The sequence below is a fragment of the Staurois parvus genome, unplaced genomic scaffold (genome assembly GCF_062004578.1).
Source record: "Staurois parvus isolate SC_StPar_1 unplaced genomic scaffold, SC_StPar_1.0 ptg000318l, whole genome shotgun sequence".
NCBI lineage: Eukaryota > Metazoa > Chordata > Amphibia > Anura > Ranidae > Staurois > Staurois parvus.
In genome coordinates, this window is record NW_028318114.1 from 3,008,355 (window position 1) to 3,021,432 (window position 13,078).

General features: G+C 42.9%; 1 pseudogene; it reads right to left on the bottom strand.

The window, feature by feature from the left end:
* Positions 1 to 13,078, bottom strand: part of LOC149457497 (potassium channel subfamily T member 2-like) — a 1,031,266-nt pseudogene that overhangs the window by 281,792 nt on the left and 736,396 nt on the right.

A 13,078-nucleotide genomic window follows, 5' to 3' on the forward strand; every position in this document is an offset into this window, starting at 1 on the left:
GGCCCAAGCAGTCTCCCTGTCTCATTCTGTTTTACACTTGGACAGGAAGAGTGCAGGCAGGACAGCATATTCAGAAACCAATCCTCTCCATTTTCCTCCTGCAATCGCTGAAATCCAGCTTCTCCTCTTTTCCCTCCCTCCGACATTCAGCAGCTGCAGGAGGAATATGTTCATTATGCTATTTAAAATAGAAAAATCAAAATTCTGAACCATTGCATGTTAATGTGGCCCACAACTGGTTACCAAATCACTTAAGTGACTCTTGCTCTTTAAAAGACTGAGCACCCGTGATTTAGGCCCTTATCTATGTCCTCTAGACAGTCTTCTCACGCAACCTATGTGTGTATACCTAGCAGATCCTTGTTGCACTGGCTCCCATCTGTCTCCTATGTAGAACTCTCCGGACTCTTGGACAGAACCCTCTTCTGTCTGTTGGAGTGCAGCCCTAAACCACAGCCATGTTTTTAATAAAAGTCCAGTATACACCTACCCAATTAGTATACTGGTTGTTCACAAACCTTGGACCCAGGATTGGAGATTTCATCCCTTCCAAATCTCTACAAAAGGCTCTGGGCAGCCTATGGGCCCCAGGTCCAAAATCAGGTTTTACCAACCAGTGAAAATGAAAAAACAACATATTGCGGCAACTAGCAGCAACATACTGCACAGATTATAGGCTCTCAACTCACCCTAACACTACCAATGTGTCTATTTTGCTTCTATCTCCGATGTACCCCCAGTAACAGGATACTACATTCCTTGTTTAATGCCATTCAGTGGGTCATCACACACTGAACACTGAGCCAGTCACATCAGTCTCTGTACCAGAGGAGCTTACACTCTCCAGAAGGTGGTGCTTCAAGGTGCTACTGGCTCACTCTGTTGTGCTCTCAGCCAGGAGAACCATCCAAGTCTGGAGGCTCTCCCTCACCATGATGCAAGAGCCTGGGGAAGATTCAGATGGAGGCTCCCTAGAGGGACTGAGGGACTGAGGCCTACGTCTCATGGTCAAGCTGTCATGGATCCTGGGCTTGGCCCTATGCAGGGCAAGTCCCTATCAGCTTTCCAGGACAGAGTGGTGAACAAACTTCGCTGTATAACTAAGGAGGAGCAGAAGCTTGCTGTCCTGAAAGCAGAATTTAGGAAAAAGAAAACTGCATGGTAAGACCTGGAGCAGTGAGAGGCAAAACTCCAAGCTGAAATCTCTGGAAGAGGCATTGAAGAAGCAGGAGAAATTGGTCGCCTCTCTGAAAGAAAGCAGCGGTGCATTCAAATAGATGTCTCAGAGTGATGAAAGATTCCAGCAGATGAAGGAGAGTGCCTGTGCCAGGACCAGCCAGAGGGCAGATACCACAGCAACGGTGAAAGTATGGATGGGTAAGGAAGTGCTTTCACATGCTGGCCCCAGACCTATCCCTGTCAGGATATGTCACATCCGAGTTCGTATCTCCCCCCTTCCCTCCCCAGCAGCCTGGGTCATCTCAGGAGGTGGTTGCGGAAAATGGCTGATTGCTGCAAGCCATTGAGGAAATGGAGTCTCCCTTGAGTGGCAGGAAATTCCGATTTTCCACCAACTTGTCCAATGAAGATGAGGAGGAGGATGTCATCCGTTGGCCTGTAAGGGAGGAAGGTGTGGAGAAATGATCATTTATTAAGTCTGGTCAAGTTGGCAGCAGTGCTAAATTGTCTGCTGATGGAGGGCATGCTAGAACTCTTACCGTTCAGGAGAATGTTGGTGAGGAAGTGCCTATAGAGAATCTCTCTCAGTGTGTGGTGGACTTGCCTGTGATTACTGCTACAGAGAAAGAGACTGCATCTGCTGACAACCCCTTGCAATTGGAAAGGAAAGGAGGCGATAATGGGAATACAGTTAAAGAGGTTCCTGCTGTCTGTGAAAACAAGGAGCAGGAGTCCCACATGGACACTAGGTCGGCAGAGCAGGTGTGCCGTATGGACACTAAAACAGCAGGTGATTGTGGAACTTCTGGGAGCATGGTGAGTGGGACTGCTGTGCTGGAGGGGGGAGGGAGGATCAAGTGGTGGGTAATCTACCGGTAAATGTGCCTAAACCTGTCAATTCTGTGTCATCTGTCCCGGGTAGGACCTATGCTAAGGCTGTGTTGGGACAAAGTCATGCTGTTGCTGGAAGGGAGCCAGTTGCGGATCTGTCACCTAATGCACCTTCTTCCTTTAAACACAATGTGGTACAGATCTGGTGGAAAGGAGAAGGTTTTCCACCTATCAGGAGGGCAGTTGTTGACAGGATCCTAGACATAGGATTTAAGGGTGAGGATATTTATCCCCTAATCAGTCCGGTGGGTTCCTATGAATATGATTTGTCATTTGTGCTTCCAGAATCACTCGATCTGTTTTGGGAATGATATGAGCAGGTGTATAGGGGTCAACTGGACTGGAAAGGTCTTGTCCCCAAGGTAATATTGCGGCAACCCTTGATTAAAAATGTGACTATTCTGACTAGGAATGAATCTATACCTCCGGAGGATTTATGGTTCTGGTTGAGGAGGTTTGGTGAAACGTTGTGTACCTTAAAAAAGATTGTGGATGATAGAGGAATCTGGACAGGTGGATGGTTAGTGCCAATGAGGTTGAGAGTGTGTGGGAATGTGGTCCAGCATTTTCCTCCTCTACCTTTATTGGTAGAGATAGAATTACTGTCTTCTACCCTGGACAGCCTAAGCTATGTCATAAATATAGAGCCAAAAGACATTTCTCCTGTCCAGAGCAGAAGTGCTCTTTGTGTCAGGGCCTGGGGCATCTGGCAAGAGATTGTAAGATCACTAGGTGTAACTTGTGTGATCAGATTGGTCACCCTTAAAGCCAGTGCCCCGAGGCTATGCACAATAAGCCAGAGTTAGTAGAGGAGTTCTTCCGCCTGGATAGGGAAGAGTCGGAGTTGGTTGAGGTTGTACCAAGGGACCCTACTGTCTCTGTCCTGTCAGAATTTGTGGCTGTGAGGCCATCTGAGGTGTCATTGTCCCCCCAGTCTGTGATTCCCCAGTCAGTTTTAGAAAGTGTGCTTGTCATATCTGTGTCTAAACCTGTTGTTTCTCCTAGAGTAGTGAAGGGTGCAGCTGGAGGTCAGCAGACACCGAGAGGTGGAGTGGGTGATGGATTGGATGATGGTGGGAGGGGTGGTGGGAAGGGGATGAAGGTGGCTGATGTAGAATGCACAGTGAATGATGTGGAAGGTGCGGTGAATGATGTGGAAGGTGGGGTGAGTAATGTGGGGAGAGGGGTAATTGGGGGGTTTGACTAAGGATGTCCTGAGGGGAGGGGGGTGGAGGAGGCTCTGCCATCAGGATTGTCAAATGAAGATAAAGAATGGAGACTAGAAAAACAGGTAAGAGGCGCAGGAGGAGGAAGGATGTTAGTGTTCCAGAACCAGTGAGGGTGGAGATGTCAAATGCTTTTGAGGTGTTTTCTGAGGTGGAGGGTAATGGTTTTTCAGGTGATGAGTCAGTTATTTCCATGGAGGAGGAATCACAGGGGATATTGAAGCGTTTAGGGTCTCCAAGTATGGAGGGGGGGAAGTAGGCTAAGAAACGTGTACCTCAATCATCCTGAGGGCGGCTTCTACTCCTTTTAAGCACAGTAAGTGCTTGTAACATGGCCTTATTTTTTCTCAGCAGGTTTGATGCTGATATTTTCTTTTTGCAAGAGACCAGGTTGTGTAGTTTGGCTGATATTCATGTAAAGAAGGAGGAGTTGCGGTACTTTTTTCCAGCATGGTAACCTGTCGGCAGTTTATTGAGGTAGAAATGGGGAGATGCATGGTCTTAGATGTCTCCATGGGGGGGCAGAACCTTTGCCTAATTAACATCTATGGGCCCCAGACAAAATGGGACTTGAAATGCCTCTTCATGAAGATCAAGCCTTTTCTTTTTGCAGCCCAGCAAGTTGTCTTTGGTGTTGATTTTAACACCGTCACTAGGACTCAAGGCAGGAAAGGTACTGGACTGTGAAGGCTTTTTTTTAATGAAATAGGTAGACAGGCAGGTCTGGTTGATGTGCACATTCATTGCTGCCCAGATGATACATGATTCACTTTTCAGCGAGGTGCTAGTTAGAGTAGAATAGATTTTTTAGGGTTTTTTTTAAAGGGGAATTCCACCTTCTCGGCACCAGTGTGTCAGGTGGGGGAGTTTTCTGATCACTGTATGCAGTCTGTAATTCTGAATAACCCTGATAAACCACTTAGGGGGAGGCGTACCTGGAAGCTGATTTCGGCACTCCTGGATGATGAGAAGGTGAGTCAATCCTTTGAGTATTTTTTTCAGGCACAGGTATCAATCATGGACTTTTGCAGCAGTAAGTCAGAGTGGTGGGAGCTTACAAACCGAAGGATCATTGGGTTTTTCAAGGTCATAGGAAGAAATAAACAGCTTGATAAGTATGTCACTTACCAGCGTCTGTGGAGGAAGCTTGGTAGACTTGTCTCGAATAATGGAGATCTGGGGGATCTCTGAGGTTAAACTTTTGCTCAGGAAGTGTCAATATGACAAGCATGCCTCTTTGGTTATGGAAAGGGATTATGGGAAATATCACTCGCCCAACCCTTTCTAGAATTGCAAACAAGGTAGAGCAGTTAAGTCAGTTGTAGGCCTGGTTGATAGTACGGGTTCTTTGACAAAGTCCAAGTTGGGGATCCTGCAAACTGCCAGGTCATATTATGCTGACCTCCTGGGTAGGAGGGACCTCGATTGGGCAAGCATGTCAAGTTTTCTGGACTCTACTCCAGGACTGGGAAATTGCAGTTCCCTTGCAAGTTTGACAGAGGACATCATGGGAGATGAGGTGGTTAAAGCTATTGATAAGCTTGCCATTAAGAAGTCGCCAGGGCCATACAGATTGACAGCAGAGTTTTATAAGCACTTTAAGGTTACTCTGGCTACAAATTTGGTGGAGGTTTTTAATGGCTGTCTGAGAGAGGGTTCGCTCTCTCCCTCCATGTGACAATCTGCAGTGATCCTTCTGTCAAAGGGTAAAGACTCTTAGAGGATTGAAAATCGGTGGCCATTAGCCTTCTCAATGTTGATAGGAAGATACTGGCAAGGATAATTTTCTAGCATTTATCGTCTGTTGCAGGCACTTTACTTTCTCACCAAAAGCACTGTTCGGTTCAGGGTAGAAGCACTTTTTCAGCGGTGTTAGCTGTCCAGGAAGTGCTGGAGCATTTCAGGGCTGCAGGCTGGGGAAAGTTTCTGCTGGCAATGGATCAGGCTAAAGCTTTTGATTAGGTAAATCATGAGTACCTATAGCTGCTTCTTGGCAAGTATGGCTTGGAGGTGGACTTTATCGATTGGCTAAAGACTTTATACAGGGGGGCTGAAAGATTCATGCTTGTAAATGGTTGGATCAGGCGGCCCTTTGGAGTTGGATCAGGAGTGCATCAGGGGTGTCTTTTGAGTCCTCTGTTATACGTGTTAGCAATTGATCCCTTCATTCAGAGGTTATAGAGTGTACCATTGTGTGGCATTCCTTTGGGCATTCCTGGTGAGCCTCCTCTGAGGGCTATGGCCTATGCTGACGATGTGTCTGTCTTCATCCCTGGGATGCAGGAGGTGGAAGAGGTGGTCCTAGTGATGGAACAATATGCTGAAGCATCTGGCTCAAATATCAATCAGGATAAAGTGAGGTCTTCTGGATGGGAGAGCAAGGCGAAGGCTTTGAGCTACTGGATGCCTTCCCGGAGTTTTAGGCATCAGATTTGGTCCTGGTGATTACAGCCTTGCAAATTGGGTAAGCAGGCTACAAGATGTAGATGCCAAGGTTGCCAGCTGGAAGGATTTACTTTTTTACAGGGAAAGGATTGACCTGATTAAAACTAATGTGACCCTAATGTTTCTGCATTTCAGCTTTGTCTGTGTTTTGCCAGTGTTTCTCTATGCGCAGATCTACAGTTGTTTCTTCCAGTTGTTATGGGGGAACAGACTGAACCTCGTTAAGAGGTCTGTAACCTACCTTCTGAGGTGGATGGGTGGCCTAGGTATGGTCAACCTGGTGGTTTTACTTTCTCTGATGTTTTTGAAACATAATTTTGTTAGTATGCTGGCAGAGGAACTGCCTAAGTGGGTTGGTATTTTTCAGTCCTGGTGTAGGCCTTTTCTGGGAAGCTGGGAGAATGGTGGGCCAGTGAAAAGCCTGAGGGTCTGACATGGTAAGCTCCAGGCTTATGTTGCCCCATGCCTGAAAATGCTTTAGGAGTGGCAAGTGATGGCAGAGAAAAGTAAGTCTCTTCCTAGGAAGGCTCTGGAGAGGAGAATTGTTGAATCCGCCTTTAGTGAGCCACTAGCCTTGAGGGATTGTCCAGGCCCTGTTATGAGGGAGGGTCTACGTTTTATGAATCTGGAGAGAATCCCTTTAAAGTTTTGGGATTTGGTCTGGCGATCATTCCATGGCAGACTATGTGAAGGGCAAGCTGAAGCATCGCACTGCGGAGAACAATGCTTGTCCAAGAGTGGAGTGCGGTGGGGTGGAGGAGACGATTGACCATTTCTTGCTTCAGTGCCCCTTCAATATAGAAGTCTACAAGTGGGTGGGTGGGGCTCTGGGTGTCCCTTTCCTTTCCCGCTTGATTTACGCGGAGTGGTCTTATGGAGCCTTTCAAACTCACTGGACTTTGATTTTGAGACACTTTTTCTAGTTAGCTGAGTAGTCCGTTACTACCCGTGGAATGTATAGTGTCAGGTTTCCACGAGGAAAAAAATTCCTTCCTGTCGAGCTGGTGGTGCACAACATTCTGGGTGAGGCTGGGAAGATTCAGGGTCTTGAGAAGGACAGGTGGCAGCCGGGATCCTGGACAAAGGTGTGGAGGAATGTCAGGTACCTGTAACTGCTGTCTGTCAGTCTCTGGGGGTGTGGCTTCTCTTTCTGTCCTTTCATGTCCCCTAAGATCAGATTTATTTTTAAAAAAAAGACTGCATGCATTGGGATAAATGTTTATCATTTCTTAGCCTGAGGGAGTGTTTAGGTGGAGGTATGGTTGTGTCTTGCATAATTTAGTAGTTTTCAGATAATAACATTTTTCTTTGTATATAGTTCTATTTATGTTATTTTTAGAAAAAAAGCCATTTTCTTTTCTGATGTAAGCTTGTTTGGTTTTGTTTATTTATATATAAATATTCAGTTTTATTTTATTTTTTTGTATATATGTACATATGTTTTATTAACAAGCTGTATGTTTGCAAGATTTTGACACTTTTACCCCCTTCCTGTCCAGGCCAATTTTCAGCTTTCAGTGCTATCACATTTTGAATGACAATTGCGTGGTCATGCAACACTGTACCCATATGAATTTTTTAGCATTTTTTTGAGACAGATAAAACTTTATTTTGGTGGTATTTATTCACCACTGGGATTTTTATGTTTTTGCTATATAAATGAAAAATTCCAAACATTTTGAAAAAAAATAACCCAAATTATTTATAATCAAAAATTATAATTTTTCAAAAACATTTTTTTACATTTTATTTTTTTATATTATTATTTATGGGGTTTTTTTACATACTGTTACCCTAGCAGTACCGTGTAACCATAGTGACACTGTACTACTTGTGGGGGGGTGATGAAGATTTTTTGTTTTCGTTTTACTCTGATTGCTTTTACACCCATAAAGGCTGTAAAAGCAATCATTTCTCCTTCTCTCTGGCTGCATTCTTGCAGCCATTGAGAAATACTGTGAGAGTTGTGATTGGTCACAGCTTGTCACATGGTACAAGGCTGTTGTGAATAGCCTTGTACCATGTGACCTCTGTGATCATTCACAGATTTCACTAGTAGTCAGCAAGTGACATTTTGCTTACTACAATTCATGTGATCACTGATTGGCCAATCAGTGATCACATGATCGGAACCTTACACAGAAGTCCCGTGCAGTGATCGGTGCATAGCAGAGTCATACAAAGCAGTGTGCTTACAGTGGAAAGCACATACACAACACAGTGAAACAGCACACAACACACAGTTAACCCCTTGATCTCCCCACATGTTAACCCCTTCCTGCCCAGTACAGTGCCAGTGCTTTTTATTATCACTGATCACTGTATTGGTGTCACTGGGGATGTCAGTGACACCAAGTCAGTTCCCCCCTGTGTCATAATGCCCGCCGCAGTCCCGCAGTCCAGCTGTAAGTCGCTGGTCGCCGCCATTACTAGTGAAAAAAAAATCCAGTATATATATACCACCATTTGTAAACACTATAAATTTCATGTAAACCAATTAATTTACACGTATTAGGATTTTTTTAGGAAAGACATTTGGCCTAAATTTATGACAAAATTAGATTTTTACAATTTTTAACTAGACATGTTTAATAGCAAAAAGTCAAAAATATTGTTTTTTCTCAAAATTGGCAGGCTTTTTTTGTTTATAGCACAAAAATTAAAAATGCACAGGTGATCAAGTACCACTGAAAGAAAACTCTATTTGTGGGGAAAAAGGATGTCAGTTTATTTTGAGTGCAGCGTTGCATGACCACGCAATTGTCAATTAAAGTAACACAGCAATGTATCGCAAAAAATGGCTTGGTCAGGAATGGTGGTAAATCCTCAGGAGGGCAAATCGTTAAAAGAAGTGAGAATATTGGTCCCGATATGTACATTTTACTAAACCATCTACAAAAATTGTCACATAACTGGATACTTCATTTGTTTATTAGACATTACTACTTTTTATTGCCTTGGAGGATTACCTTTATTGGGTTTTTTGACTATGTAGTATGTTTTGTACTGTGCAATAGAGTATAGAACATTTGGTTTGCCAATTTGTTTTCTTTGATAAAATGCTACCTAATGCCAGTTTGTTACTGTTTCAGTTGGCATTGTTGTGGCATTGTTGTATTTCTGATTTTGTTTTGAACTCAATAAAAATTGTAAACAAGAAAACTGAAAAAGAGAAAGTTTTCTCTGAATTAGACAAGCACCCTGGAGTCCCTTTACACTCTCTGGAAGACAACCCTAGCTGACAAAAATTATTTTGACACTTTGACAGGGGTTAACGCTAGCACAATTTTTCTGGCCTTTCTCAAGATGAGTTTGCAGGTTTTTGGAAAAAAAAAAACAGACTTAGGCAGCAGGACATGGCAATGTACACATGCAAAAATTTTTATAAGGGGCAACATTAAAAATACACACATTTTTTTTTTTTTTTGCTCCGGGCATAGCATCTTGTCCCCATGTTGTTGAGAACAAGGATCTAATCCCCGCATCCCTGGCCCAGTGGGTGTGGAGGTCTGTTTTAGGGACATGCCAGAATCTGGAAGCCCCTTTAAAAACAAGCAGGCCTTCAGATATTTCCCACTCTATGTAAATGAGTAATGTGTACCTTGTGACCGATTCACAAAAAGAAAAAAAATCCCATGTCAATCACTATGAACAATGTCATGTGGACACAACAGTCCATTCCGCAATTATCCTCACCTGCCAATACTCTTGTCACAAATGACAGGTTGTGGATGCTGACTGACGTAATGTAATCTATATGGTCATTACCACACATGGTCATTGATGTTCCTGAGATCCTTGCATGGTTGGGTACATTGTAAAACAAGTCAGTGAGCAGAAGCTGGTCTCTTAGTGGTTGTAATGATTACGCCACTAACTGAATGACTTCTGGCTGCAGCAGCCAGAGGTTCAGGTGGGCAGGTGAATTGGCCAGTTCTGGCTATTTAGTGTGCCTGTTCAGCAAATAGAATGGGTTTGGGGTAAATTCATGGTCAACCCAAAGCTCATCCCTAGTACCTACCAAGTACAGAAGTCAGAATCTATAGGAAGATTGCTTTTCTGCAATATAGCTGTTGAGTAAGTTACCAATGCTGTTCTGCAATGTCAAGTTGTACTAAAAGCAAAATTAAAAATGACATTTATGATGCAGGCTGTCAATAGTATTAACACAGCAGTCATTCCTTTCTAAATCCCCAATATAAATTTGTTTTTCCTTTTTTTTTGTACCTGTTGATCCTGCTGTTAATTTTAACTTTCTTTGGGGCAAACCATTTAACACTGATGTGTTAATGGTATAAAAATGTTATACCAAAAAAGGGAAAAAAAAACTGTTACTGTAACTGCTTAAAATATGTCAGCTGAACTTTTGCTTTAATTTGTTAGTCACTTATGTAAAGTAAATATAAATCTACTAGTACATTTATCACTACCCTCTCCAGACAATCTGCCCATGAGTGTTTTTATTGTTCCTCCAAAGATAAAGGAGCCACCCTAATGCAGGCCAAAGACAGATCGAAAAATCGGCCGATATTCACGCCATTAGTGGGGCCCGCCCGTCAGCCGTTTTTCGTGGATCGTCTCGTTTACTCTTATCGGTCGTGCTGGAAAAACCACGAAAACCAGCCGTTTTTCGTGGATGATGGTGGCGGCAACGGCGCGACCGATTTTTCGTTTATCGGCCTACAATTCAGCTGATAAACGGCCCATCTATGGCCTGCCTAAGACAAGGAATGTGTTACTGGCCAGGTCACCAAGTGAACATAAAGGAAAAAAAGCTGAAAACTAATGCAACCACAACATTTGAGTTTGGTAAGCTTCAATAAATAAAATACATTTTTATTTGTGGGTATAGATATGCTTTAAAAGAAGGAGGGGGTATGATAAGACTTTAGTCACATACTGTGCTACCACTCTACTACAGCAGATACTGTATAAAAAAAAAAGCCACAACTAAGGAGGAACCCCAGCAGCTCTAATACTAAGGATGGGCATAACTTTCACCCCCACTGCATACAATCATTCTTTTCAACTTAAAGACTCTCTGGTGGTAGACTTTTAGACGTTTGCCATACAAAAGTCCTTGGACTCTGACCAACCCATGCCATGAGTTTTAAATCAATCTGGAACCCCCAAGTGTGTTTTGATCTGTTCTGCAAATCACAAACATATTTTGGGATCTCAATGGGCAATTCAGCTCTCAGTTTGCACATCAAAAGTCTAGAGACATAGCTCATGTTTGTTATTAGAATCAGGAGAGAGGGCAGTATCAACAAGAAATAACAATGGAGTTACAATGGATGGGCAAAGTAAACCTAGCACTCCCCTAGTCAGTGGAAGATATACTGTATAACAATAGGCTTGATGGAATGCTTAGCACACTGCATGAACTCACAGAATGTTACATGCATATACTGTATGTTCTTAATGTCTAAAAGAGAGAAAACCAGAATAAAAAAAGATTCAAACATTAAAGAAGAAATCCAGGTACGAGTATTTTGACATAATTATATTGGTCCAGCTTGGCATTAGTGCCATTCAGAGAATATTTTGCATTTGTCAATGAATGTAAAACATTTTCTGATTGGACAAAGTGGACAGCCTGAAATAATCTCCACGACTATTCACACCGTCCAAACAGACAATGCTTTACAGTCCCTACGAAAATGCAAAGCGATCTCTGAATGTTGTCCGTGCTGAGTGGGCAACCTCCAGTGTCACAAAGCAACAGGGCAGCCACTTGGCATGGGACCTGGAAACAAGTGGAGATCACCAGAGTAGTGGTGTCCCCTACAGTGATTTCCAGCTTCTGGAGGGATCCTATAGGTATGGTATATGCAAAGTTACATCAGTCCAAGCTAGATCAATACGTACAAATATCCGTACCTGGAATTCTTCTTTAATTAATGTAAATGCATGAAAATATTAATTATCCCGGAATATATTTGCCAACGTTTATCTGCAACAATACATTTAGTTTCTCATTCAGGGTAAGAAAGCCTTTTTTTCCATACTGATTTCTATAAACGTAGTACAATTTAAGAAACGTTCTTTCCTCTGCATTTTCTTTCAGCCACACTATATGGTACAAAAGTCTGAGGATTTAGAGCTCACAAAAGACAACCTGTTGTTTCTTTCTTTCCAAGTCACAGAAGATAATCCTATAATAGCCTTTTAGCCATGTAATTTTGAACTTACAGAACAAAGAAATCCAGACCCCGGCGTGGTGTCCAGTCCCAGCAGCAGTCTTGTAATAGAGATCATATAATCTTTCACAAATGACTATGAAAAGAAAGCAAAAGTTAGTGTGTGGGCTGTAAATGTTTTGTAAAGAAAAGTGAAGCAAACTTTCCATCTACTAAAGCAGATATGATGTGATCATTTCACAGTGAAATATCAGAGGCCAATGGAGGTAAACAATGCATTCAAATCTGTATCAGAGAGAAATGAACTGAATAAGGTGAAGTCAGGTATGAATGTGAGTATAAGGAAGTATGAGGTTATTATCTTGTAGAGATCAACATCACATGACTGAAGCATTGTACAAGTTTGAGATGTGCAATTTTGTGCCACGTGTGTAGCTTATGCCATAAGGAGCCACTCATTTCTTTTGTTTAGTGATCAATTACTACCCCTAGCAAGTGAAGTATACATAAACCTTAACAATGAACTTCTCTTATTTTCTCACTTTCTGTTAGGTCTCATTTACATGGGTGCTACCCTCGTAGTCAGTGATTGGGTCGTGTCCTATAGCAGCTGGAACCACCAGGTTCTGCGTTCAGCAGCCTATTCATGTCTATGGTAACACATCAGCTGCATTTACACAGCTGCTTGTCCCAATTTGACAGACATGGGGATGTGGTTGAGTGCCCTGAACACACACTATCTGCATTCAGGGATACTAACCTACACCCACATAGCTGTAAAATTAGGATGAGTGTCTGTGTCTGTGCAGTCGCTGGGTCAGTAGAGGTCCCATGAGATGCCCCTGGTACCTTTTTTCATAGGCTTTTTTGAGTTTTGGGCAAGGACACAGGGGCCCCATGATCCCCTATTGTCCAGGGGCCCCATGAGTTGTCAGTCCACCCCTGGCTGTGACAAAAACATTTGCATCCTAAGCTTAAGCTCAGCCTTCACTTTGATATAATATTTGATATTGGCATTATTCCTAATGGCAATGGCTAAGGGCTCTAAGGCAAGTGCAAAAAGAAATCAGGAAAGCAGGCTTCCTTCGGAGATGCCCCTTTCAAAGATAAAAAAAAAATGTAATTACAGCCAGTAAGTCAAATACTGAATTTAGGATAATAATATAAGGTCTGAAAGCCATTTCTGAATTTGTA